The sequence below is a fragment of the Sceloporus occidentalis genome, unplaced genomic scaffold (genome assembly GCF_023333645.1).
Source record: "Sceloporus occidentalis isolate IW3139 unplaced genomic scaffold, rSceOcc1.0.p SCAF_1, whole genome shotgun sequence".
Taxonomy (NCBI): Eukaryota; Metazoa; Chordata; class Lepidosauria; order Squamata; family Phrynosomatidae; genus Sceloporus; species Sceloporus occidentalis.
Window position 1 is genome coordinate 230,446,275 of NW_028316981.1, and position 27,922 is coordinate 230,474,196.

General features: G+C 39.0%; 1 protein-coding gene across 11 annotated transcripts in view; it reads left to right on the top strand.

Annotated features, from left to right (window-relative positions):
* The window catches only part of PTPRD (protein tyrosine phosphatase receptor type D), a 1,452,104-nt gene that overhangs the window by 201,018 nt on the left and 1,223,164 nt on the right, over nucleotides 1–27,922 (top strand). For all 11 annotated transcript variants that reach the window (XM_089489811.1, XM_089489739.1, XM_089489757.1 and 8 more), the window contains exon 2: nucleotides 10,816–10,848. The gene's annotated coding sequence lies outside the window, so the exon portion shown is untranslated. The remainder of the gene's footprint in view (nucleotides 1–10,815; nucleotides 10,849–27,922) is intronic.

Genomic DNA, 27,922 nt, shown 5'->3' on the forward strand with positions numbered 1-27,922 from the left:
TGTGATGCCCCTGCCTGATGAACCTAATTTGTAAATTTTTATGTTAAAATGTATGTAAATCTTTATTTAGATGTTTGACCTCCAACATTGATATTTTAATTGCAAGGAAAGTTTCTGCAGACTCTATAGGAAGATTCACATAAAATACAAATAGCAGTTTTGGAGAAGCATTTTTTGATGAAACCAGTGGTAAAGGTCATCCAGAGTTTTGCAGTGCAGTGCAAATGACACCTAACTCCACTACTCCTTTTCATACCAATCCAAGGATGCTGTCTTGATCCTAAATCAGTGTTTGCCATGAGTAATGGACTGGATGAAAGCAAACAAATTGAAATTTAATCCAGAGAAGACAGAGGTGCTTCTTGTCCTTTGGAAAGCAAATCAGGGAATAAAAATTCAACCCATGTTAATTTAGATTACACTTCCATTAAAGACACAGGTTTGCACTTTGGGTGTATTCCTTGACTCAGTTTTGAATGTGGAAGCCTAGATTTCTGAACTGGTCAAGAGCGCTTTTTGCACATTTAAAGCTTGTGTGCCAACTGCGCCTATTCCATGAGATGTTGGATCTGGTCTCAGTGGTACATGTCTCAATATATTCCATTTGGACTACTGTAACATGCTGTACTTGGGGCTGCCTTTGAAGAATATCCAAACACTTCAGCTGGTCTAAAGAGCTGCAACCAAACTGTTAACTGGGGCAGGTTACAGAGGCGGGATACAGACGGGCAAAAAGGGGTGTGTTCATGATGTCATGAAGGTAGAGCCTTCAGACGGCCCTTACCTGAATGCTGCCATGAACACGCCGCCCGCACGCCCCAAGCGGGAAGAAGTGGCATTAAAAAGGTGCTGCTTTTCCCCGTTTCTTTTCTGTATGATGCGCAGCTGCGCAGCTCCATCTGTAAGCTGCTGCACCGGTACGCCAGAATTGTTCCGCTGCTAATTTAAGTTTCCCATTTAAAAGCTCCGTGTCTGCTGCGTCACATAATGAGTCGGGGTCCTGGAACATGCGCAGTTTGCAGTCAGGCTTTAATTGCAGCGTCAGCTGCCATGCAGGTGTGGAAGCTGCAGCACAGCTGCAGCGCATTTTAAGACTCATAACCCTAACCCTAACCCTAACCCTAACCCTAGAGCAACATGTACGCATGCGCTGCTAGAATCGGGGAAAGTTTGGAATTTAAAGTGAACCCCTACACACATTCCTGTGCCTTTTTCACCTAACAATAAAAAACCTCTAAAACTTTAAATATTTACATATGTACAAGGGAGGTGATGGGGGATGGCAGGGGGACAGCGGTGGCAGTGGCGACAGCTGTGGCTGTGCATTGCAGATTCAGCAAGAGCGCGGGGACCAAAGGAGAGGAGGCATCCATGATGCTGGTGACATTGGCAACGTGCAAGCGGACAAGGATGCCAACACCAGCTGATCACCAGCTGGCAGGAGACCACTATTGTTCTTGGGCAGGGCGGGGGAAAAAGTTTTAAAGGGGCTTGGGCGCTTTAAATGTGCACATAAGCTTTCTGCCGCCGCTGCTGAGCGCCGCAGCTGCGCAGCTGCGCCTCCGCCAGCCAGCAAAAGAAAAAAAAAAGCCCCGTTTTTGGCCGCCCGTGCAGAAGCTGCCTCTCTCTTTGCAGCATCCTCCAAGGCGGCGGTTTGGAAACTGCGGGTCAGAAACGGCCCCAGGTGAGGCGTCTTCACTACCCCCCATGTGGAAGCCCCATCACCTGAGCCACGCCCCCAGGGCGGGCGGTCTGGAGGCTCCGTATTCAGCAGAATACACCTCCAAGACGTCTTCCCCTGCCCGTCTGTATCCCGCCAGAGACTCCTGTTAAAAAGCTCCACTGGCTGCCAGTTTGTTTCCAGGGACAATTCAAAGTGCTGGTTATGCCCTATAAAGCCCTATATGATTCAGGTCCAGGATATTTGCCAAACTGTATCTCCCTGGGTGAGCTGGATTCAGATAGCAACAGAAAGAGCCCTCTCCCACACATTACAAGACCTCAAGACTGTTCAGGTTTCGGTGTGACTTATCTATGTAATAAAAAAATGTGCATGTTAAGAACCTATCTAATCCCAACATTATGCTCAAGAGGGCCCAGAAAAAACTCTTTCAGGAAACAAGTACTGCACTGTACAAAATCACTCTATAGTGTATGCTTGCCACTGGCTGATACATCAAGGCTAATTGACTTTGATACTAGAGGGAATACTGAATTCAGTTGATAAGTAAGCAGCTCAGTGCCCTTCAGAAGTTTTGCAAGATAGTTTCCTTAATTCCTGCCCATTGGTCATGCTGGATAGAGATATGGGAATTGTAGTGTACACCAGCAGGTCATTCAGACATCTTTTTTTTTTTTTTTTAGCAGAGTGGTGTGAATAATCTCACTCATGCATTCTGGGTTTATTATTCACACTACTGAATTGCATCTCTGCACTTCTCTGTGAGTTGAGTTGCTCACACATGTCAGCACCCAAATAAACATGGAGTCAATTATGCACATGTATTTGAAATGCATTCAAGGCATGCAGAGTTTAATTCCATGTCTATTTGCATTGGTTATTCACACTGCCAACAATGCAAATCTTTAAAAAAAACACCCCAAAACCCCAAAACCCTGGTATCGATTATCCTGGGTTAAGTAGGCTTTTTTGCAGCCCTCCCCCCAAACCTAATTGGGTGCATTCAGGATGCATGTGAGCAATGGAGATTCAACCCAGATTCCTATGGGATTATTTTCATCATCTGAATAACCCCCGGGTTGCCCCCTGGGTATAAAGAAACAACAGTGAGCACAATTAATTGAGACTTACTTCTATAGCCCTAGGATTCTTTTTGCCATACTTAAAGGAATGAGTCTGCCATTGTAACTCCATTTATTTAAATCTGGTTTCTTAAATCATGGCTCTCTGACCTTGGCTTGTTTAAGTCCCTAGAAGACACAATGTTGGTTTGGTGTGATAGATTTGTCTTCAGAGTCTCCATAACTCAGAAATGAATTGAAGGCGCAAAACAACACATTTTCAGGAGCAGATCTGTGCCTCTGCCCACATAAGCAGGACCCTACAATAATACTAGAGTAGCATATTACCTGCATTATTTCATACCAATTGTTAGAAAGGTCCCTAAACTGCTATCCTTTGGTTCTAAAATTTTCAGAAATGGTTGGAGGAGACTACAGGTGGATTCATAGGGTTGGAGAAGATAGGCAGGAAAAAGCAGCTTGATCCTGGTTTTTCTGACAATGGGTTGAAACCCTGATGTCCATACAGTCTCATTCCAAGGCAGGCTGAAAACCCACAAGCTGTCCATACTATGTGGTGTCAAGTTGTGCTGCTTAGTTATTTGCTTGTTGTTGTTGCTTTCCCACCATGCATGTGGACCATTGCACTAACACACCACCTGCACCCTGTAATTGCCTCCCTCTTCCCACCCAGATGCCATTCCATTGGACACCTGCCCCTATAATCAGCCACACAGTCACAGATGCAATGCACCATTTGTACCATGCACAACCATGGAGGAATCCCAGACATGGCCCCTTTACCCCCCCCCCCCCCTTCACCACATGCTCTCCTGTTAGACTGTCTGGTTTGTGTATGTAGTAATGATATCCACTGCATTATTGGTGATCACTTTTTTATTTTGCCGCAGTCCCATACTGGTGCTGGGCTGTTTATACGCCAATGTGATGATGTGCATTTTCCACCTTGAGTCAGAGTATCCCAGCTTTTTACTCCAGCTTTTAACCCTGGAGCACAGTTTCATTTTGCTTTCCACCCAGTTTCCCCTTGAGTATCATCTAAATACCCTGCCTTCAAAGCAGTTATAAACTGCTTTATTTGGCCAGTGTGGACTACCCCATAGAGTTGTATTTAAATAAAAATGAATGCAGTTTAAGGTCTTCTTAATTATTTATGCATTCAGATTGCCTGTGATTTAAGCAGAGTTGTTGCGGGAAGTAATTCAGCATATTTCCAAGTCAGTCCAAATTGAGATATGTCCATCACAGCGGCTAATAGTTATCTCAACTAAAACGGAATAAAGTTTATGTATTAATATATTGTATTTGTCTGGCCCTTCACTCCAAGTGAATATTTTCTCAGATATAAGACCACTGAACATAGTGGGACTTCATTCCAAGTCAAACATTTAGGATAGTTCTGCAGTTTTGCAAATAATGCCATTAATTGTGTTGTCATTTAAATTCAGTTTCTAAATGGCATTACAACATATTTTCAGCCTGAAAAGCAGATAGCATTGGTTGTTTGCTTGATTTTAGAAAAACAAAACAAGGATGGCTTGTTTATCATCCATCCTTTTATCACCCACCCTTTCCTTATGACTGAAGATGTGATGCTGTTTTATAGTCTCATAAAGAAAACAAGCCTATTTTATTTGGCATTGCATTTTACACTCTTTGTATTAAGCAGGGTAATTCACATCCAAAGAACAAGTGTAGATTTTACTCACTTTGATGAGATTTTGTTTCTTGAAAACTTCAATTGAGCTTAGAAAAAGATTTTGGCTCCAGTTCTGCACAGAGTTATGCTTGCACATAGAACTTTACTCAGGATTTCAGTCTAGGTAGTAATTTTGAGAATGAAGATAGAAAACAATTACATTTTTATTCAATGATTTATATGAAAAGTTATTATTTTCTTTATCAATGGAATGACTTTGCAAATAAAATGGAATTGGAATCCCAAACAGTCCACTGAATTCAGAATTAACAGATACATTTAGGGCAATCTTAATTTAAAATAATAATTTAAAAAGCTAATAAATACAGGATCTTAACAGGATCTATGCACAAAAACATTAAAGGACCATTAGGTACCTTAGGAATTGGTACTCCTTGACTCTGATGCTCTTTAATATTGTTATACATGCCTGGAACAACATGATGTTTTGCTGTGGAGTCTGTTAAGAATCCCTCATCTCTTTGCCCAGATAAAGAAGGGTGTTAATTTAGTTTTCAAAATTGATTCATTTGGGTCAGACAGCAGATTCCAAATCAAAATGCACATTCAAATGGTGGAAAACCCATGTCCAACATCCTTTTCATGTACTGGTAGAAAATATTTTTGTGAAAAAACAGCCTTGCAAGGAAAGCCTTGTTTTGCTTTAGCTTTGATGATGGAGCATAATATATGCCATTTACATTATGAGTTGGGCATGTTTAGCCTGGAAAAGAGATGGTTGATATGATAGCCTTCTTTAAGTATTTGAAGAGGTGTCACATCAAGGATGGAGCAAGCTTGTTTTCTGTTGTTCCAGAGACTAGAACATAGAACAATGGATGCAAGCTCTAGGGACAGAGATACCACCTCAACATTAGGAGGAACTTTCTGACAGTAAGAGCTGTTCGACAGTGGAACACACTTCCTTGGAGCATGGTGGTGTCTCCTTCCTTGGAGGTCTTTAAACAGAGGCCAGATAGCCATTTGTCAGGGATGCTTTGATTATGATTTTCTGCATGGCAGGGTTTTGGACTGGGTGGCCATTGTGGTCTCCTCCAACTCTCCAACTCTGTAAATCTATGATTCTTTGATATGTACTTGTCCTTTCATATTAAATTACTCACCTAGTGACAGCAGTGAAGTTCACAATTGGGTTGATTCATAAATAATACTGCCTCCCCGCCCCCCCCCCCCCCCCCGAAATTATATGATGAGGCATGCTGTCTACTTTAGTTTTCTCTTCATGCAGTGGCCAACTAGTGGCCTATATTCGCATGCAGGACTTGAGTGTTATAGCACTTCCATAGTCCCTTTATTGGGAGAAAGGGGGGAGATGATGATGATGATGATGATGATGATGATGATGATGATGATGATACCAAGCAAATGATATGCATCCTTTACAAATGGTTGCTACTGATAGCTTTGTCCACCATGAATTGTGTCCAGTCTGTTTTTAAATCTATCTTTGCTATAGTGGTTGTCCCATCCCCTCCAGGTTATTTTATTGTGTTTGCAATCATGAGGTCTAGAAAGTTTATTTAAAATAAATGCTAAGAATGTCAGATTCTCCCACATTTTCCAGATTCAACTTCTGTGCACAATAATGACTCCATTCTAACCACTTCCAAGTATTTTTATTCCTTTTGTTTCTCTTAGAATGATACAATTCTTAAGGAGCTTCCTTGCTTGGATTTTGATGGTGATGGTGATGCAGAAAATAAGGGGTATACTGATCCTAGAATAGCTCTATATTCACAAAATGAATTATCTAAGTTACATTGCGGTGTACCAATATGTTTTCCCATTATTAGCAAGCAAAAGCTTTATTTCCATGCACTATAGTGTCCATCTTGCCATAAGAAGCAATAGAATTGTGAAATGGCAAATAGTTTCTTTGCTGAGTAATGTTCCTTTCATACACAATACTCCTTAAGTAGTCTGAAATGTTAACATAAATGGTGTTCTTCAGGAAAAGAAACTTGATTTAGCCCTTCAATCACATTTCTCCACTGCAGTAAAAGCTTTTAAGCAGTAACACACTAGAAACGATTTGATTTCATAATGTCTGACCCAACCAAATAGCAAGAGAGGTAGCAGTTTATCTAGGTTATTAAGTATGATTACCATGATACTACAATGGAAATATTTTGTAATGGATGCCTTTGAGAATATTAGTATAGGTTTATGAACCATTTGAACAAGCTGTGAATCTCTACTTTGTGCACAAAAATAACTTTGCTGAGAGCATGGAAACAACTAGTTACTAGTAATGTATTCCTTTTGTCCCAGGGTACAATTATGTTACATTATGATTGTAACCTTGAGGTTGTACACATGGGCCTGTGTTTCCCCTGACTTGGCATTGTCCAGTTTAGATGATACAGGCCAACAGCCCCGGGCTGGGGATGGGCAGTCCAGATGCCATTCTGGTTGATTTGGCCCAGTTCTGTCCCAACTGGCCCTTAATCCAGTCTAAAAAGACTGGCTGTTTGTGGCAGTTTCCCAGAAGCTCCACTACAACAGCTGGCAGACCAAGCAGCCACACACTGTCTTAGCTGTGGCTGCTGTCATGCTACTTGCAGGCCCCAGTCACGGCCTGTGATGTCAGAAGGGGGCAACTGGCCATGCAGGTAAAATGAGGCACTCCCTTTCAGCCCTTGCAGGCCATGGCAGGGTTTTGTAATTAGAAAGGTGGTAGCAGTAATAGGCAAGGTGGTGATCCTGGCTCAGTGGCATGGTGGTATCCACGTGTTTGAACGTCTGCCTGTCACCAAACAGACCAGGTACATGCCAGGGTGGAAATGGGCTGAATCTGTGGGCAGGATACAATGGGATTGGCCTATTATATCGTGACCTCGTGTTCAGGCTCCATGTGAGGGATAGCTTTACAGCATTTGTGGTATAACTGTAACTTTGATACTTTTATAATTATAGGAGAGTGATGCCACTAAATGATGGAGTAAGAGTAGCATGTGGTTAAGGTTCTGGCTCACCCTGTACTTTGTGCTCTATAATGGATATTGACAAAGAGCAAGAGAATGTGTTTTGTATCATAACCGAGCAGCCTGTGTCACTGTCATTTTTAAAAGAAACTCAATGTATGGAAAAGTGTTTTTATAAGTTAATAGTTAGAAGTTAATCCTGAATGAATAGGTAGTCATTATACTCACACACACACACACACACACACACACATACACACACACATATATATATATACACACACACATACCAAAATGGAAACTAATTTAGAGGTCCTTGAAACATTGCTTATTAAAAGGAACTTTTCAACCTCTGACTTTGCTTTTGAAAAAGTTGCAGATTTCATAAAACCAAATTGGCAGATGGGCATGGTCAGGAGAGAAATAGGATCAGCTTGGAAGGGGAAACTGGATTGAGAACAGAAGTAAAAGAAGCAGAGAGCTTTGCAGATGAGGAAGGGAGAGGAAGAGAGGGAGGTTAATTGGAAAGAGGAGGAGGATTGGGAAAATGGTATTCTGGTTTGGGAGAAGTGAGGGAGATCCAGAAATGAGAAGGCAGGAGAGACTGGGAAACACCGAAAGCCATTCCTCATGCTGCAGAAAATAACAGGGTGGACAAAAAGCTATTTCCTCGGGGAGGGGGGGGGGGGGAGGCTGTAACTACCATATGCACAAAATTTATACAAGGTTGTTTTACAAAGAGTATGGCATTTTTTGCACGTGAAACATAATATTTCTGTGGGGGTTTTTTTTGCACAAAAAACCCACATACTGATTCTGCAGAAAATAAGTCCTGAAAGGTGAACAGGCTTCAAAAACTGCACCATTTTCAAAGACTTCCATATAGCAGGAAGAAAACTGCTAAAATTACTTGTTACTTCTTTTGATAAGGAAACTGAGGAGGAATTACATCTTTAGGAATTTCTAATTTAGTAATTTATTTTAGACAGCCTAGTGAAAGAATATATCATGACAAGCAAATACATCCATCTTTTTTTTAAAGAGTTATTCCCAGGATTGGAGTACAATATCTCAGAAAAAGAGAGGGGGGTGAAATGTCTCATGATCATTTAGATAAAATAAATATGTAGATAAATGGAAAATACAGCAATAAATATAGCTGACACAATGAATGTAATTTTTTGTTAATTCTGTTCTTGAAAGAAGCAACAGGTAGTTTTAGCAATTTTATTCCTTGTATAAGAATATCATTGAAAACTCTGCAGTTTTTGGAAAATATTCATGGTTTGGGACTTATTTGCATGTGAGGTTTTGTGCAGAAAATAGCCTTTTTTCTTTCTTTTCTTTCTTTTCTTTTTTTGGTTTGGCTGTTGATGGTCTTCCCATATCAACTGGTTGGCTACTGTGTGTACATAATGTTGTATTTTATACACCTTAGTCTGATCAAATACAGGTTTTTGTTATGTTCTTTGTGACCATGCCCAAGTTAAAACAATACTTCTCCATGTTTAATTTCAATAACCCTTAGCTATGAAAAGGTCTTTAAGTTTCCCGTGAACGTGCATGTGGTTTTGTATGGTTGCTCGGAGATGGGAGAATGCTGCAAGCACAGAGTGAGAATTGGCAGTTGTTTACAGCAGCCAACTATCTTCCAACTTTATGGTGGAAATGGTGGGAATTGCTTATTAAAAAATAAGGAAGCTATCTTGGACTTTGATTTCAAGTATGATTTCTTAGGAGGAAATGTTCTCATTTTCCTACCAGCCAACCCTTGAGCTATCATTATGCTCCATTCTACAGAACCTATTTAGCTATGGGATAAGAAGAGGAGGACAAGGAGAAAAACCAGACCTTGAACTTTATTGCACGGGCCCTAGAATGGGCCCGTCACGTTCCAAAAAGGGGGCATGACAAGAATGGGGTGGGGCCAAGAATGGGATGCCGCCAGACGTTTCCATCGCTTCTACATCCATCCTGGAGGGGGCGATTTTTGAGAATTGTTCATTCTCAAAAATCGCCCCCTCCATGACAGATGTAGAACATGATAGGAATGTCCAGCGGCAGCAGCGGCATTCTTCTGTGCGGTAAGATCTGTTCTTAGCCCCATTCTGTTCTTGTCACGCCCCCTTTATAGAATGTGACGGGCCCATTCTAGGGCCCGTGCTTTAATGTTCCTTCTCTAATTGAGGCCTACTTCCCTCCTGTTTTCTAAAACAATGTTAACAGCAGCATCCCAAGAGCAAAGGACCTTTGTAATCCATTTAATATTATGAAATAAGATTTCCTGAAAATCTTGCCCCGCCCCCCAACTAGTACCTAGAATTCTGCCCATGAAGTATTCTAAGACTGAGATGTACTGTGATTGGAACCATCCTGAGATCTATCACTAGTACTATCAATGTCCACCAATGATTAAGTCTGCAGGAAGGAAATCGCCTCATCAGGAATGAGGACTTGCTAGAAGGATGGAGGAATTGCAGCAAGGTTGGCAGAGGACATACCTACATTTTTACTTGGGGCAGGGAGAGTCCCCACTGGCAATGTTCAAATAATAATCCAGGAAATATATTGCTGAAACAGGATGAAGACGATGCAGTTTGAGGCCAGCAGAGTTGTATCAAGCAAAGGTGGTCCAAAAGAAGAGTCCCAAACAATCTAGGCTTAAAATACTCCCAAGAAAGAGCAATCTATACAGACAAGATCAAGCCAGATATGGGCATGGTAAGGATGCATCAAATGAGATCTAGAAGGCTTACAGAATAGCCAATAATAGGCACTGCTTCAAGCAACTTTCCTTACCCAGAAAAGCTGAACTATCGAGAGGATAATAAAGCTGGACTCCCAGAGCTGGAGACACTTTGTCCAAAAATCCTTCTCAGCAACAAAAACAATGCACAAGGAGGCTCAGATTCCTGATAAATCTTTCCATGTACATAGGCAATCCTCTGAGTAGCTACTGGCTTTGCATATGGTTTTCACCACTGGCTGGAATGGGGCACATTCCATCCTCTGATTTTAGTGTGCAGAACTCCATATCCTCTCTTGGGATGAAGCTGCCTCAGTTCTTTCAGTTGAGGGCCACCGGGAATGGCCAGTTCTTCAGTACTCTCTAGCTCAGAAGACTTGTGTTCATGTTTAGAGAAAATTTTATCCAGTGGGAGCATCATATCTTGAAATGTAATGGATAAAATTGAAATTCCTGGGTTTAGCAAGTACATTTCTAAACTACTTACTGATGTACAAAGCAGTTTACAAAGTGTATATAGTCAGTATAACAAAATATCTATATAAATTAAATGTTTTTGATTATATATCCACACATACACAGTTTACATCCACAGAAATAAAAAACGGATAATTTCCATAATTAGTAGTACAGCATTTTAACAAAATTATTTATCATTTCAGATTTTCAAGAAAGTGGATTGTACTTCCATTTCGGTGAGTTTTTAACGCATCTTTAAATTATAACTGTCCTAAAACTTAAATGATTTTTAATCTATTTCAGTTCTATCAGTTTGTTTCTGATAGAAGTTGTATACATCAGTAATATTTGCTCTAGACATGCTGTAAAATTTGCTGCTTGTGTAGAATTGGCATAAATTGAACAGAAAGCTATTTTAATGCATGCAGTTACCTTCACAGCACCTCTCATATTTCCATAATATGGGGGGTAGGGCATAATGTTCAGTTAATTTTATATCATCTAATATTGCTTAGAATGAAATAGTTTGATCTGGGACTGCCTCTGTGCACAGGAATTGAAATGAAAGCATTGAACTCAAATGCTTGAATGGGTTTCTCCACTGTTATCTAAAGTGCTAGATAAGTTTTTAACTTTTGATTTACATTCAGTTTTCTTTGAAATGTGTATTTAAAAAATCAAAAAGTTGTTCTGATTGACCAAAGTGTTACCATTTGAGATGAAGTCAACATGCTTGGATGTCCCAATGTGTCCCAAAGTGTCATCTTGTCCTCCTACCTTTCAGTCTAGTGACATATTCTGTAATGTGAGATGTGGATTGCAAGGAAGAAAAAGAAATTGGTGGCATTGAGGTTGCTAAATTAAGCAGACCACATTCAACCTGTCACGTGTGTCAAGACCTTTTGCCCATGGAGTGTTTCTTTTCCCACATCTGAAAATAGTAGTATTTAAGTCAAGGTACTTGACACGGTCTGTGTTATTTTTCTTCCTTAGAACTGAAGTGTCTTTTCAAAATTTAGTTGGAATAGTTTGGCAAAACAGTGTTGTGAAAAGAAAGACAGAACATTGTTTCATAAAATATGTTTTATGAGTAGGAAAGTGATCTTCCCATAAATGGGTTAGAATTTAAAGTTGTTTCAGAGTATAATTGTGATATATCATTTCTCTTTCTGTCTCCTTGTATTTTATCTTGTTGGAAAATGTTCAGGGGGTTGTTTATTTCTGTTGCTTCATTTGTAAATACCTGAATTTGTAATGAAGACCATTGTTAAGCACTATTACAAAGCCTAACGAAGGATTTCCAAACGGTACATAATTGAAAAATAAGTAATGATAATATATTCTTGCTCAGTTCTCATGTGGAAAATGCTATTTTGTATATGCTTTAGACAGTGTACTTTAAAATGAATTCAACTACTGTTCCATTGCTCCCTCCTCCAGAAAAAAAAGAATGACTATTAAATTATCGTGATTTTCCTGAAAATACCATTTAAAAATGGAAATGAGAAGTAAGAGAGCTTGGGTGTTCTTTTAAGGATTATGCCATCAAGAAAATGTAACTGGGTTAGCTTAGTCGGTTTGTTCAAGATTCAAGTTTGGGCAGTGGATCTAGTCACTTATACAGGAAATAAGGTGGAAAGATTGAAACAGATGTTGTATTGTATGATCTAAATCAATTAGGTAGTAAAGTGTAGTTTGCGTTTAATAACTTGCAACTCTTCAATAAAGATGAAGCCTGTAACTCCCAGAAGCACTTCTTGTGGTAAAGTAAATCAATGGGTAACACCAGCAGAGAGAAAATTAAATTAAGAAGCCATCATTCTGAGATCATTCTGAACTTGTTTTGGAACTTTCAAATGTTTGATTTAAGGTGAGCTTTATTTTAACTAGTGCATTTAATTGGTGCATTTAGAATCTGAACATTTGTACATTTGCTTGCTCTACCTTTCCATGACAGTTACAACAACAGGTACTTGCAATAGCAACCATTATAACATGTCAGAAAAGAAACTGAAAGTAACTTGCACAAAAAACCCTGCAAAACAACAACAACAATAACAAAACCAAAAGCAAAGATATAGCCACTATAAGAAGTGGCGTTTGAAGGAAATGATGCAAACAATTTGGAGACTATTTCAATTGTGAGGAATTGAAAATGGACCAGATGCAGACCAAAGACTAGAATTTAATGTTTTGAGTTTGATGACATTACAGATAAGGAAAAAAATGTAGTTGTAGTAAGATTGTACAGTGTGGTTTCAAGATTTTTTTGCTCTATGTTTCACTATCCAATTGCAGAGTTTTTCAACGTTTTCAGCAGCAATGTTGCATCCCAGTGGATAAATGTCCAGCTGTGTGGCCACTGTTGTTCATGGCTTAAATGCATCTCTATTGTACCTTTTAAAATGTGTGTTCTAATATAATACAGTGTTTGCTATTCTCAACATGCTGTGTTCTCATCAAGAGAATTATTTCTACTTTTCACTCCCAGTCATAGCAATCCAACAGGTACAGAGATAACCCTGGATATTTTCTACTCTCACAGTCATGCTACTACTCCATGACCCTCTACAGTAAACAGAGGGAAACCCTCTGCAATAAATTTAATTAAAGCATGCATAATTAGGTCATGCATTTTTGGTACCATAAAAAACACAAGTGAGTAAATATTGGTGTATTTTACACAAATGAATGACTAATTGGTGTCTTCATTATTACTGTCTCGCTCTTTTTAAAGTAATTAATCCATAAAAGGTGAAATTTTGCAGGAGAGGGCAAACTCATTGCCTAAAGCACATTTTACATCTTAATTAAACCATTTAAGCTAGGGCATAGGGCATGATGTAGCATTATGCGAAAGTCTGAATTTTGCTTAGGAAAACTATTACTGTCCCTTTTAATTTCTTCCTAGATGGCCAGTGCATTTTAAAAAGTATGGTAGCTTTCAACCCAAGATCTGGCCAACAGTTTTTTTTTTTTTTTTAAAAGAATATAGACAAAGGTTCTTGTGGTACTTTGAAGGCTAATAAATGTATTCCACAATTTTCTTTTCATGTTTCGTTTTAGCTAGACTGGTAGCTGTGGCCACAGCTGGTCACAAATTCATAATTGTGGAGAAAACAATTGAATGTTTAGCTTTTTGTGGGTTTTTCAGGCTATGTGGTCATGTTCTGGAAGAGTTTATTCCTGATGTTTCACCAGTATCTGTTGCTGGCATCTTCAAAGAATGGATTTTCTCTTGGGACCAAAAAGCTGGTCAAGAACTGAAGATGTCTGGAAGGGGGGGCTCATACAATCTACAACTTTTGCAAACCACTTTTATCATGTAAAATGGAGTTACTGTCATTTCTATTATTAATACTAAGGCTTCACCAATTCTGGGAAGTATACATTTAAGGTTCCCATTAAGCAGAAATGATCAAGAAAATGCAGGTAAAGAGGAAAGCTAAGAATGGAATGTCTGAAGAAGTTTTTGCAGTAGAGTTTGAACAGGAATTCACTTTCAGATTTTGTTTTAAATACATTTATCAAATTAATTTACAAGACAGCTAGTAAACATATCTGTATATATTTTTGTTGCTTATCATTGGAAACATAGAAAAGCCAAGTATGTTTTTCCTTTTTGAGTTATATGTAACTCTAAATGTCTACCTTTCAAAAATACCTGCATATGCATTTTAGTCAATATATACATTATGGCAAAAAAATTAAACATGGTTACATTAGGAAAGATACCAAATACACATTTCTTTCCACATAAAAAAATAGGAAAACAGAACTGGAAGAAAATGGAAGTGTGATTTGAAGAAATGCATCAAAGTTCACGTCTGTACTTTGCTAAAACTGTGAAGTGGTTTGGGGTTTCCAACATTGAAGGGTTGTGAGTTGAATCTTTCTGGATCCTCTCCCACAACTGTGTAAATATTCTTTATACCTGGGCATTTATTATCTCTCTGTATTACATTCTAAGCTGCGGGTTCATATGCATGACATCTCAGGCAGAAACCAAAAGCAGTTAGTCTTAAAGGTGCTTCTAAATTTCCTTTTTCCCTGCCCTTTTCCTTCTTCCTTTCTGATAATGCTTCCCATTGTTTGGTCAGAGATATTCAGGAATTGGACAGCTCCTTTCTCTATACATACAGCAACCAATGGAAAGAAAAGATGTTAATAAACTGATAATTAATTTGTGTACTGAACTTGTCCTGGGCCAAGATGTGGGTGCCTATGGCTGAGTGGAGAGTCAGACTCTGGCCTCCCAAAGTCCCAGTGCAATACTCAAACAATTAAACCATGCTGGCTCTCATAGTACCCTTATGTAGTACTATACATATATACAGTATTATATCTCAAAACTACTATGTATATACAAGCCATATGGAAGAGGCAGAGAAGGCATATACAGCCAGGACATGTGGCTGCTATGATCAATCTTCCTGCTGGAGATAATCTTCAGGGGAAACACATTAATTTCCATGAACAAATTGCTTTCAGTGAGAGAACTCCCTCCTCCTTTCCATGGACCTGTTCCTAGGAACTAAGAGTATCAGTGTATTCAGAGGTGGTCCATTGCCATGTTCACTGAGTCCTGAATTTGGGCTGAGAATATCATACTGCACAGGCACACAACTTTCCAACAGTCAGTTGTTCGGTAAGCTGACAGCACCCGTAAAGAGGAAGGGAACAGAGCTGACAGCTAAACAAGTGTTGCCTGTCTGCTGTGAGATGGCAGAGGGGAAGGGGAAGCAGGTGAAAATACAAGTGACTCTGTCAGTCAGTCAGCTGTGTAATCTTCAGAGATCTGAAAGTCTGAAATCACTGTTTTGGGCTGAAACTTATATTTTTTAAAAATGTAACCACTGGGGAGGGGAAGCACAAGCTGAGAAAACTGGTCAACCACTCACAATTTGCCCATCCAACCACTTTTGCATATCCAAACAGCCAAATCATTGCACATTTATCAGATCTGACAGATTTGTTTTTGCCTGTTGCTTTAGTGTAAGCCAAGTGCTGATATTTCCTCAAGGATCTCCTATGTTCATTGTTCCATTTCATCATTACCCATCAGCTGGCACCTTCCTGTACTTGGATCGCCACATTTTATACCAAAGGTTGCACATTGTCTGTAATAATAATGATGTTATTAAATATGCAGAGCACATTGCAGTTATCCTCCTGTCACAAGTAAAATGACCTGTTATCTGTGATTTCAAAGGCATGGCTATGTTAGTCTGGATCAGTACACAAAGGGATATTGTAGCACTTTTGAGACAGAAAGAAAGACACTCACAGCATAAGCTTTTGTAGATTGAGTCTACTTCATTAGATACAAATCTGTGATTTATATCACTTCTTTGAGCTTCTACCTCTGTCTGCAAGTGATTTGCTGTTTTCTGAATGTATCAAAGCTATAGTTTGGGCTAAGGTCTGTTAATCTATGGGGGTTAGGGATGGAAATGTACCATTGTAGAGAATAGAGTTCATTCTTTATATACACTCCTGCAGTTCACAGAAATATCTGTTATATCATAGAATCATAGAATCAGAGAGTAGGAAGAGACCTTGGGGACCATCCAGTCCAACCCCCTGCAGGGAGACATAGTCAAAGCATTTCAGAGAGATGGCCATCCAGCCTCTATTTAAAAACCTCCAAAGAAGAAGACTCTGAGGCAGCAGATTAAGAGAAGTGTTTGGGTATACCTTTGCACAAACTAAAACTGACTGAGGTAATTTGTTACTCTGGAAATGTCACACTGGAACATTTGAATTTCGACGGTGATTTGTAATGAATTGTAATGTTGTCAGCTCTAGCTAAGAAAATTTCTGTATATATATATATTTTAAAAAACAAAACCCCTGAAATAAAATTTATCCGTCTTAAAATATTGGACCCAATTTACTTCTCTAATTTGCCTTTGTTATTTAAACCCAATCTTGAAAGTTAGATTTTGGAGGCCAGAAAATACACACCCTTTTATTTATTTTGCTTTTGTTCTTGTTTGTCTTTTCTTGTGCCTTTTTAATGCCCTTATGTAAAAAAAAAAAAAAACACACAAATCTTTTAAAAAGTCCTGCATCCCACCCCCACCCCCCCTTCTTTATATTTATTTCTTAACTGCCTCTCCCTATAGATAAGGTTGGGAACAATAACAAACCAACAATTAAAAATAGTTTTTTGTGGGTTTTTCGGGCTATGTGGCCATGTTCTAGAAGATTTTCTTCCTGACGTTTCGCTAGCATCTGTGGCTGGCATCTTCAGGGAACAACAATTAAAAACATCAGTTAAACACATTAATTTAAACATGCAACAGTTTAAAAGGACAAACAAAACATGCACATTTTAAAACAGTTTGCATTTAAATTTAACATCTTAATTCACAATTTAAAATTATCTGAATAAAACCATCTTCAATACTGTTTTAAATTCAGACAGCCTGTTCAGCTGTCAAATCTCTTCCGACAGCTTGTTCCACAGTCTAGGGGTGGCTGAAGAAAATGTCCTCTGGATGACAGTTGCCACCTAGCCATGGCTGACTGCAGTATATATCCATCAGAGGACCTGGACATATTGGGGGAGGGGGTTATATGGGAGGAAGTGATCCTGTTGGAAACTTGGACTCAAACTGTGTAGAGCTTGAAAGATAATAACCAACACTTGTACCTTGCTTGGAATGTAATTGGCAACTAGTAAAATGATTTTAAGTTTGGTATAATACGGTTACTGTCACAGTAATGAATCTGGCTGCCATGTTTTGAACTAACATCAAAGTACTAAGAGGTAGTCCAATGTACAGTGCATTGCAAAAATCCAGCCTTGAGGCTGTGCACAACCATCTTAGGTCCTCCAGCTCTCGGTAGGGGCACAGCTAGTGTATTAGCTGAAGCTGATAGCAAGCACTTTTGACCATCACATCTGTCTGAACTGTCATTTGGAGTGTCAGATCCAGAAGCACTCCCAAGCTGCAAACACAGTCTTTCAGGGGAAGTGTAATGCCATCCAGCTCCAGGTTAGGGACTTTGACAGTAAGCACCTCTGTCTTGTCTGGATTCAGTTTCAGTTTGTTTGTTTTTCCCATCCAGCCCATTACACCTCTGGATAGCCATTCAGCTCCTTAGCTGAACTTGTTTTAGAAGGCATGCAGAAATGTATTTGGGTATCATCTGCATACTGATAGATAGTACCCTGGCCCATGCCTCTGGATGATCTCTCCCAGAAGTTACATACAACCTTATCACACTCGTGGAATCCTGAACAGAAATGGGATTTAAATTAGAATTAAATTAGGGGGGGAAACGCAAATGTGGGAAGTTTTTCACACAACGTTAATGCCAAAGTGAAAAAAAACAAACGTGAAGATAAAGTGAAGGTAAAAGGGACAAAAATGACAGATTTTTACTTTCGGGAAGTTCCAAAAGTAAAACGCTACTGTTTTTGTCCCTTTTGTCTTCGCTTTTTCTTCATGTTATTTCACTTTGGCAGTAACATCATGTGAAAAACATTCTGCATTTGCGGGGGTCTTTCTAATTTAATTCTATTTTAAATCCCGTTTCTGTTCTAGTGTGATAAAGTCCATATAGATGTTGCATAGCATTGGGCATAGAATGGCATCTTGTGGTATGCCATATAATAGCTCCTTTTTTGAGGAGCAGCTATGCCCAAGCACCACCATGTGGAACCTGCCTGCAGGATAGGACCACTGAAGTACAGTGCCTCCGATTACCAAATCCCTCAGGCATTCCAGAAGGATGCCATGATCAGTGGAATCAAATGCTGCTGGGAGGCCTGAAAGAACCAGCAGGATACACTCTCCCTGTCAATGCTCAGGTGAAGATTATTATTATTATTATTATTATTATTATTATTATTATTATTATTATTTATTAACCTTTATTTATAAAGCGCTGTAAATTTACACAGCACTGTACATACAGTCTTTTTAATTAGATGGTTCCCTGCCCTCAGGCTTACAATCTAAAAAGACACAACACAAAAGGAGAAGGGAGTAGTGATGGGGAAGGGGATGAGGTCCAGCAGTTCCTCTGTACCTCCAAGGCCTGGACCAAGGCAGATGGACTGGAGGGAGGGCTTGGCTTCATAATGGATGGTTAATCTTCATCCAGGGAGGCAAGCAACAATTATGCAAGGCCTGGGAACGCTTCTCTGAACAGGACAGTCTTCAACTCCGTTTTGAAGCTGGTTAAAGAAGTGATGGCTCTTGCTCGCGGGGGAAGAAGGTTCCAGGAGTGACAGGCAGCGAGTGAAAAGGGGCGAATCCGAGATGGGGCAGAGGAAATCCTGGGCTGGGATAGTCCACAAAGGTGACTTTAGCAATCTTACCTCCTATCCTGCTCTGGAACTGGTTTGAAATGGGTGTAGATTATTTGTATCATTCAAGACATAGGATTGGCCCAAGTGCTGTGTTATTTCAAAATGCAAGGTTCTTGGAGAAATACCTTTGTAATGATTATATTTGTGTTATCAAGGCAATGCTGAACCATATCCTTCATTTATAAGAGTTATTTTTGTGTTGCATATGCTTCTGAAGGTAGGAGTGGTGAATTCAACTGTAGAAATTCTTTGTTCTCAGTTTCACCTGAGCTAGCTGGAGGAAAAAATTAATCCACTGCTTAAATGTCTGGGCATAAATCCCAGAATATCTATATAAAGTTACAGTGGGGAAAAAGCACACACGCTGTTGTCTGGAATACAGATGATGCCATTGTGTATGCAGGTAATGTTGACAAGTTCTTTGTCAGACTTTAGAAATCCTGTGAAAGGGGAGTGAAATGAAACAATTTTTTTTGTCTTAAGATGATTATGACATTAGAAAACATTTTTGGCAAAGGGCATCATGTTGGATAAAAACAGAGTTAGAGGAAATTTAAAGATTCTATATCCTAAGAATAAGATTACTAATGATTATTGTTTTTGGATTACATGAAAATGTATCTCTTTTTTTATGCATCCCCCCACAAATGTACACATTTGTGTGCACTTTTATAAACACACACATTTCAATGCAAATTTTCTAGTACATTCAGCATTTTGTGTACATGACGTGTTTCAGATATACTCTAGTAGCTGTTACAGCAAATGCTAAACTATTTGTGGGCCAATTCACAGGACAGTTTTTTTTATCTCTTGTGCTATTCAACATACAACACACTTCACCTTTTTCCCCAGTAAGGAATGGAAGGATTGAATGCTTTTACTACTATTTGAAGAAAACTCTGAAATTACCTCATTGCAAAGTGGAGAACTGGGAGACAATTGGGAAATATCTTAATGGCATATCAATCTCTGTGACAGACTTTGAGACATTCTAGAAAAGGAGACTGAAAATAAATAAAAATATTGCTTTGATCTTGAAGAGATTGTTTTAGTGCCATCAAATCCCAAGTTCTGAAGATTTTCTGACAGTCTTTGTAGGGTTCCAAGTGTTGTAAAATTTTCATTGAAGGAACAAACTATGTACATGTGCACACAAGAAAAATATAGAGGCATGTTTTGATGCATAGGTTGCTATCCTGTTAACAGCATATTAAGATGTAAGATATCCTATACCTGCATATGCCTATTTCTGGTCATTGCAGAGTTGGTATTCCATTGCTCCCTCTGTAACAAATGACCTGCTTTAAAGCTGTTGAAACCTTGCTCCACTCTAGCCATTCTGCATGGAGAAAAGGGAGGGACTGCTGAAGTGGGCCTCAGCAGATGATGTAAATGCCAGCCAGATAGTTCTGTGATCCCCCCTCCCAACTTTTCTCCAGTCATTAATGATCATGGGTTGGGAGTTGTCAGTGGCTCTATAGTAGGACCAGGAGCTATAGTAAATGGCATAGTGTAGTTCTGCAGGTGGAACTATTGCACTATGCTGAGCCATGCACGATTTTTAGCTATGGCATACATGAATGTTTTCCAAAAAATCTGCCTAAGCAGAATTTCTTTTATACCACATGGATATATACATATTTACTTCTGCTTCTGATACAATACAACGTCTTGAGTGAGAATTACAACATATATTTTGCCAGAGTATTGCTGCAATTAATCTCTGTTCTGTGTACAAAATCACAACCGATGTACAGCTTCCTGCTGCTTAAATGGGCTCATTTTGTATGTCAGTCAGCTTTTGCTTAAGTTGTTTTTGTTATTCATAGGGCAGCTCTACAAACAGGAGTGTTCCTTTCAAAACTGCATGAGACACACTCCCACTGCCTTGTATGTTTTAAATATACCATGATAGTGTTTCTGAGACAACCTTCCAGGGACTTATTATAAGCTCTGCCTCTATGAGTATTTAAATCCTTGAAATGCTTGAGTGATTGATAGAAGCCTACTTTTTCATTGTTGTTTGTTTGCAGAGTATAGCATACCACTTGGGTGATATACGCATTCACTCACAACCTACAGACAATGAATCCGAGGCTGTGTTTTCTTTTTAGGATGCTATTCTATTTGTAACAAAAAAAGACAGGCTAATAAATTATTTCTCAGTGATTCACCTCTACAGTATAACCATAGTCTCCCAGTGTGATATTCTGATACTGATTTCTGTACTTGTTTTGGGGGGCTAGGCCTTGCATATACAATATTATAAAGATTTATCTCTGCTGTTTATGAAAATGTTTTCAATAGCGTTCACTTCTCCTTATTGTGTTTATTGTATTTCAATCCTTGCTTTGTGGATTAACATTATGAATATTTATTTATGGAAGATGAAAACTTAGAAAGTTGTGTTATGAATATGGAGTTTTACTGCATTTTCAGTCCAAGGTTGCTAATAAAATCTGTTTTTCCTCTTCGTTGTTTTCATTGAAAGATTTTTAACTCCCAGAATTTATTATTTCTGTGGAAAAGTTCAGAAAGAATCCAAGTCTAACAAGGATTTCACTGTGCGAGTGCCCTGTCATCAGAATATTAAAGCTTCTAAAATGAAAAGCAATAAGCCATATAAATTGACATGAAATTTGTACAATCTTGAAATTTGGGAAATCATAAAATTAACATTTCAAAAAGCAAATATTATTTTAGATATTAAACTGTAAGTGACAGTTTTAAAATTAAGTCAAAGTTCGAAAGAATAGTACACCCTGTTCTGCACAAACAATTAAAATTCGTCTTGTGTTTTGTTGGGTTGCATACATGCTTCATAGCAGAGTAATTGTAAGATTAAGAGGGAAGTAAGAAGACAGGGCATGTTTAGTTAAGGAGGAATATATATATATGCCATAGGCAAATCCTTGATCATGACTAAAGTAGCTCTCTGAATGTTGGCCTACATTTTAAATCGAAAATGTATGCCTCTGGTGCAAGGATCATGTGGCTGCTCTGTTGAAACAACTTCATTGGCTGCTGGTCCTTTTCCAGGCAGGATTCAAGGCAATAGTTTTGACCTTTAAAGCCCTCCACAACTTGGGTTCATACTATCTAAAAGACCGTATCTCTTAGTATAAACCAGTGTGAACTTTAAGATTTGTAGGAAAGGGCTTTATCTCAATACTGCCAACTTTAGCAGCACTGTTGGTGATGACTTGGGAAAGAGCCTTTTCTGTGGTGGCTTCTAGCTATGGATCTTCCTTCCATAGGAGGTCCAATCTGCCCACATCCTGCTCTCTTTCTAACAGCAAGTGAAGATGTTTTTATTTTGATAGACCTTTAACTGTAGCTTGTGTATAGTGTAGTCTTATTCTCCCTATCTCTCTCTGTATAATATTTTACTGAAATTAGGTTTTACATATGTATTGTGCTTTTAATTGTCTTTAATCACGCTTTAATAATATTGAGATTAATTTCTTTTTAACCTTTGGAAATTAATGTTTTTGCTGGACCTTTTAAAATTGTTGTAAACTGATGTGAATCCCATTGTGGGAGAAAGTCAGGCCATAAATCCAATAAAGAAACAAAGAAACAAACAAGCTCACTTAAAACAGTTAATATGCAGGCATACCTCATTTAACAAAATTTAAAAGAAGCTTCTTTTTTAGGTTTCTTTTTATCCCTACTCATCTCTCCTTTTTGTCCTTGTCATCTGTTTCACTGGATGGGTTTTAAGACCATCAGCATCATGGGAGGATGGTGGGGAAGAGACAGAGAAAGACATTTTCAGCATCAGATTGCAGGTGTGTGTATGAAGTAAACAATTCAATAAAGCTTGAGCTGGGAAAGGATGGGATTCTATTCTAGCCAACCCTACCGTTTCTGCATGATACTGTCTGTACCAGGCAACGTAAACAGCACCTTTCTCCAAAATCTCTTTCTGAGCATGTGTGATGAGCAAAACAGAGAGAAGAGGAGACAAGAGAAAATCCTTCTTCACCATTTCCCCCCACCGTGTTAAAAATAAACCAACAAACAAGGGGAAAAACCTACAGTCTGCCCTTGCCTTATGTGGGGATCCGTTCCTGACCCCTCCCACCGCATAAGGCAAAAAGCGCATATGCTCAAGCCACATTACATGTAATGGGGCACATGCATGCCGTGCAGCCATGCATGTGTGCCACAGGCGTGCATGCCATTCTCACAACCTCCCGGTGGCTTGCACGTAAGCTGGAAGCCGCCTGTAACAAGCCCACGTATGGCACGGGCTCACTGTATAGGCCTATATTTTTGACCAGCTAAAATGGAAATTGTAAGAAAACTAGAGGCTTGTGTGAATGGCTTACCCTTAAAGAAGAAGCCTTAAGTGGTTCAAAATGTTTTGGGGGCAAAACAGACCACCCCTTTGCGCTGGCTTGGGGGCAGCATCAGAGCCTGGCATTTAGATGCCACATGCTCTGACGACATCTCAAAGTTGGTATCACACCCCCTGTCAAAACACCTGGGGGGCAATTTTGTGGTTCTCCAGCAGCATGGTGTTTACACGTCACACACTACAGGAGCACCGCAAAGCTAGTACATCACCAGAAAAGCCACTTCTTTTTGTGCTGGCAAAGGCTGGGTTGGGGCTGAGTAGGGTTGCCATAATTGTCCACTAAAACCAGGGACAAAATGTGGAACAAATTCTAGACCACACAGTAGGACAACTGCAGGACAAAACTCAGCCCCAAATGTAGAACATTTAAGAAAAATGGAGGACCTTAAATGTCCTACATTTTGGGCTGAGTTTTGTCCTGCAGTTGTCCTACAGTTTGGTCTAGAATGTGTCCTACATTTTGTCCCTGGTTTTGTCCCTAGGGCTGAGGCATGTGGTTGCTGTGGCCCCAACCTGATGTTCAAAGGGGCAGCATCAAGCCACCCCTTCAGGGCCATCTGTTTCAGCCCTTTGTCTACTTATTCAATGCTTGTCTGATCTAATGGATATTGCTAGTTTCAAATTAAAAGTTTACTGAAGCATGTTGGCCTGCTGTTCTCTCTCTTTTACTTTGGGAAACTATCCCTTTTCTTTCCATATTATTTCTGTTTCTGGTAGCACGTTTTCTGTTGAAGAAATAATGGAACACATTGACTTTATTAACTGAGTTATACCTGCAATCCAGTGTTCCTTGTATCTTGCTTTTGTTTTTATTGTTGTAGCATGATACCCAAATAACCAACTAACAATAATATACTTTAATATTCATATTAAAAAATTATTGGAATATATATATATAATCACATTTTACCAACTGTTCACTTTAAGCACATGAAACTATGTATATGTAAATGCATTTAGGCTGTGTGTATGATACTTGCTAACTTGCTAATTAGCTTACTTGCTGTTCACGGCTATGATCTTTGGAATAGCGGTATATAAATAAAACAAATTATTATTATTATTACTGTAATTTAAAAGTACAATTTTAATTGTGCTAGTTATTTATGTCACAACTGCTACCATTACATTCAGTGATATATGGGCATTGCAATTTATGAGTAACATTAGTATATATTAAAAAAAAATCCTAAGGATTCTGTATGCTGTGACAGGTATGACAGGGAGAAGGAAATCCAGAATGCATTGATAAGAGCCCAGAGAAGAGTGACTAGGGACATTTGAAATGTTTTAATAAAAGTGTTGGACCACCTTCTGCCACATTCTCAGGTAATTTTTCAGAAGCCTGAGCTCTACAGAGCTGATAACATTCATTTGTCATTCCTGGGGTATCTGCAACATGGAATGAGGGCCCTTTTGGGCACACTAGGGCTGATAGGAGTTAAGCAGATGCTTACCCAATATCTGTTGCAGATTGTGGGGGTAGATGTAACATTTTGGGGAACACCTATGGCACAGTTTTGGTGAAGGGGAGAGGGAGAGGGAAAGACTTTATTTGGGGCTGACCTGGGGAATGATCACTCACTTTAAGCCATGTGACTTGGAGAGGCAGGTTTCTTGGTTTGGCATCTCAGAGGAGGTCTGGAGAAAACCACCTGCTTCAGCTGCTCTCACACTAGGTTGCTGTTCCCCTTTTGCATCCCCCAGGGATTAAAGGTTAAATAGCTAATAGTTTAAACAAAGTGCTGCCTAGTAAACCCAACCTTTGCTGTCTAATCTCTTGATTTCCATGGTGGGTCAGAAATCATTAAGATGTATTATTTCCTAGCATGGCTATGCTTGTCAGCATATGTTAGTTAAAATACTTCCTTATATACAAGATTTATTCAGGGTTCTGTGGAGTACTTTTAGCCACGTTTCAGTTTTGTATTGAAGCCTTACATCAGTACTCTGCTTAATGCACTGTTATGTGCTATTACATCAAGACAACAATGCAGCTTTTCTATGACACAGGAAAAGATACTGCACTCCAGAGAAATCCACAAGACTAAAGTTGTTTATTCAATCTACTATCCTATTCTGTTTTATAGCTTTACCATATTTTTGTCTATACAAAAAGCAACTACTTCCTTCTTTCACAAAACTGTCTCCTAATAGTTTTTTTTTTCAGATGTTTCATTTTAATTTCCTTTTAATAACATTGCTCTTTCTTTTAAGTTACTTTTCTGTTGTTAATGGAATTGAAATTTTATCCCCCTCCTTTATTGCCCTCTCTCTGTAGTTTCCACATGGTAAGAAAGGGAGTGGCCTTTTCTACACTGATATCCCTACAGACCATCTAAACTGACAACAGAAGTAACATTTGAGGCAAAATGTAGGCCTGTGACTCTCACATGATTTATAACAGCTTTGTCTGATAAACAAGCCAATAAAGCTTCAAAAGCTTACACCAGTAGTCCCAGAACTTCACTTCTCTAGGTGTTTTGGACTTCAACTCTCAGAATCCCCAGCCACCTTGGCCAATTATCAGGAATTCTGGGACTGAAGCTCAAAACTTCTGGAGGACCAAAGTTTGGGAACCACTCTGCATGATGCATTTTTAAATAATAATAATAATAATAATAATAATAATAATAATAATAATAAATTATTTATGTTTCCCCGCCTCTCCTGGTGGATCAAAGCGGGGTTACAGACTAAATAAAAGCACAAGTGTTTACATAAAATTCAATTAAAATTTTTTATGTGTTTTAGTTTGCTCAATAAAGGTATCACTGTTTTGTGGAATTTTGATTTTCTTGTATTTTGCTGCATGGCCAACAAGGTTTCCTCTGAACATGTTCAATGGAGATGATAAACTTCAAATTAGTGATGATGTACTGATCTACATAATAAAGCCAAATATAATCCAAAGAGCAATATTTGTATTCAACAAATCTCAAGATATATATAGTCCACTTTCCCCATGCATGGGGATCAGTTCCGGGAAACCCCACCCCCCAGTATGGAAAAAGAATGTATGCTCAAGCCCCATAGAAAATAATGGGATACATGTTTGCAGTGGTGCACGGTTCCCCTTTATTTCTGCCAGGGCCTGCTGTCCACATAAGCTCAAAGCCGCAGAAGGCAAGTCTGCCTATGGGAAGGATTGACTGTACCCTAAAAACTGATGTGGCCACTCATTTCGATAATCAGAAATCTCATCACCAAAACAAAGGCTAAAAAAAGGTTGCTAGTTTCCATGGGTTAGTTAGATGCAAATTTGAACAAACATGGTTTGTTCCAACTGGTTATTTCTGTAAATAGAACTCATTTCTTAGGATGCCTCTAGCAAGTCATTTGTGTTTAGGTGCATACTGAGGTCTTGACCCTCATAATGAAGACTATGGTAAAGAAAGAAAGGGGAATCACATTCTGTACATCCTTGCCATTCACACATGAAGATGTTATTGCCAGTGGTGGGTGCAGTGTCACTGCAATGAAGAAGAACACTAATTGCTTAAGGAAAGAAGCTAAGCTGCAAGATGAAAGAGGGGGATGACATCTGTAATGTACGTCCAAGCATAACACTAAAACGGATGGAGAGGCTGCACATTCCTTCTTAGAATACTCTTTTTTTGTACTTGAAGTCAGGTAAATTAGTGACCCAGCAACTGACTTTGCTATGCAAAATGTGTCTTATTGCTGCTAAGCATCTACATTCCTTACCAGTGGAGAGACTCTTCCATATCAGTAGTGAAAAGGAGGAGTATGGGTTGTCTGAATAGGAACAGGGATATAATATTTGTATTTCCCTTGCATTAGGCAGCTTCTGAATGTAAAACTGTCAATCAGCATAGTTTCTGTGGGGAGGGGGAAGAGAGTTTTAAAAAGTGTTAGGGAGCTAAGGCAATAGGAGTGCTTTCACTGGTGGAAGGTGCTTTACCTTGCAGGGTAAAGAGTAGAACAATTGCCCTTCCCTCCTGCATCCTTCCCTGCAACCTGAAACCTACACTGGAGCACAGCATTGGATTAAGTCTTTCATATTTAACTGCTTTAACACATTTTATTCTCCATGCATGGTTTCATGTTTGGCAAGGGAATGTATTGGACATGAGCCAGAAATGGAGTGAACATAAGAACAGAAAGCAAAAGCTGAATGTACTGCACTTTAAAAAAATGTATTTGAAGCACATATTTGGCTGCTGAGAGGTATCTCTTTCGGCCCTAGCCTAGCGTCTGTAATTTGCTGAAAACCAAACGTATTTCAAAACATATTCTACTAAGAATTGTTTAGAAAGGATGGGGATTACTTTTGTGAAAAGAAATGTGTGCAAATAATAGCTAAGATTGTCCAGACTGGAAAACATGAAACGGTAAGCTAGAAAATTATACCTGAGTCTGCCAGAAGGTAATATCCACATTCATGTTATCACCACATGCACAGTGTGTGCTAATACATTTAATGGGTTTTTTTTTAAACTAGTACCTCACATTTGCAAAATAAATTATTGAAACTCAAAATATACACCATTATTACCAAGGGCTGCATCTTAGCCAATAAATTTGTAGTGTACCTCTACTCATTTCCAGATAAATGGGCCATGCAGCTGTGTACGACTGCTTGGTCTGTTCCTTA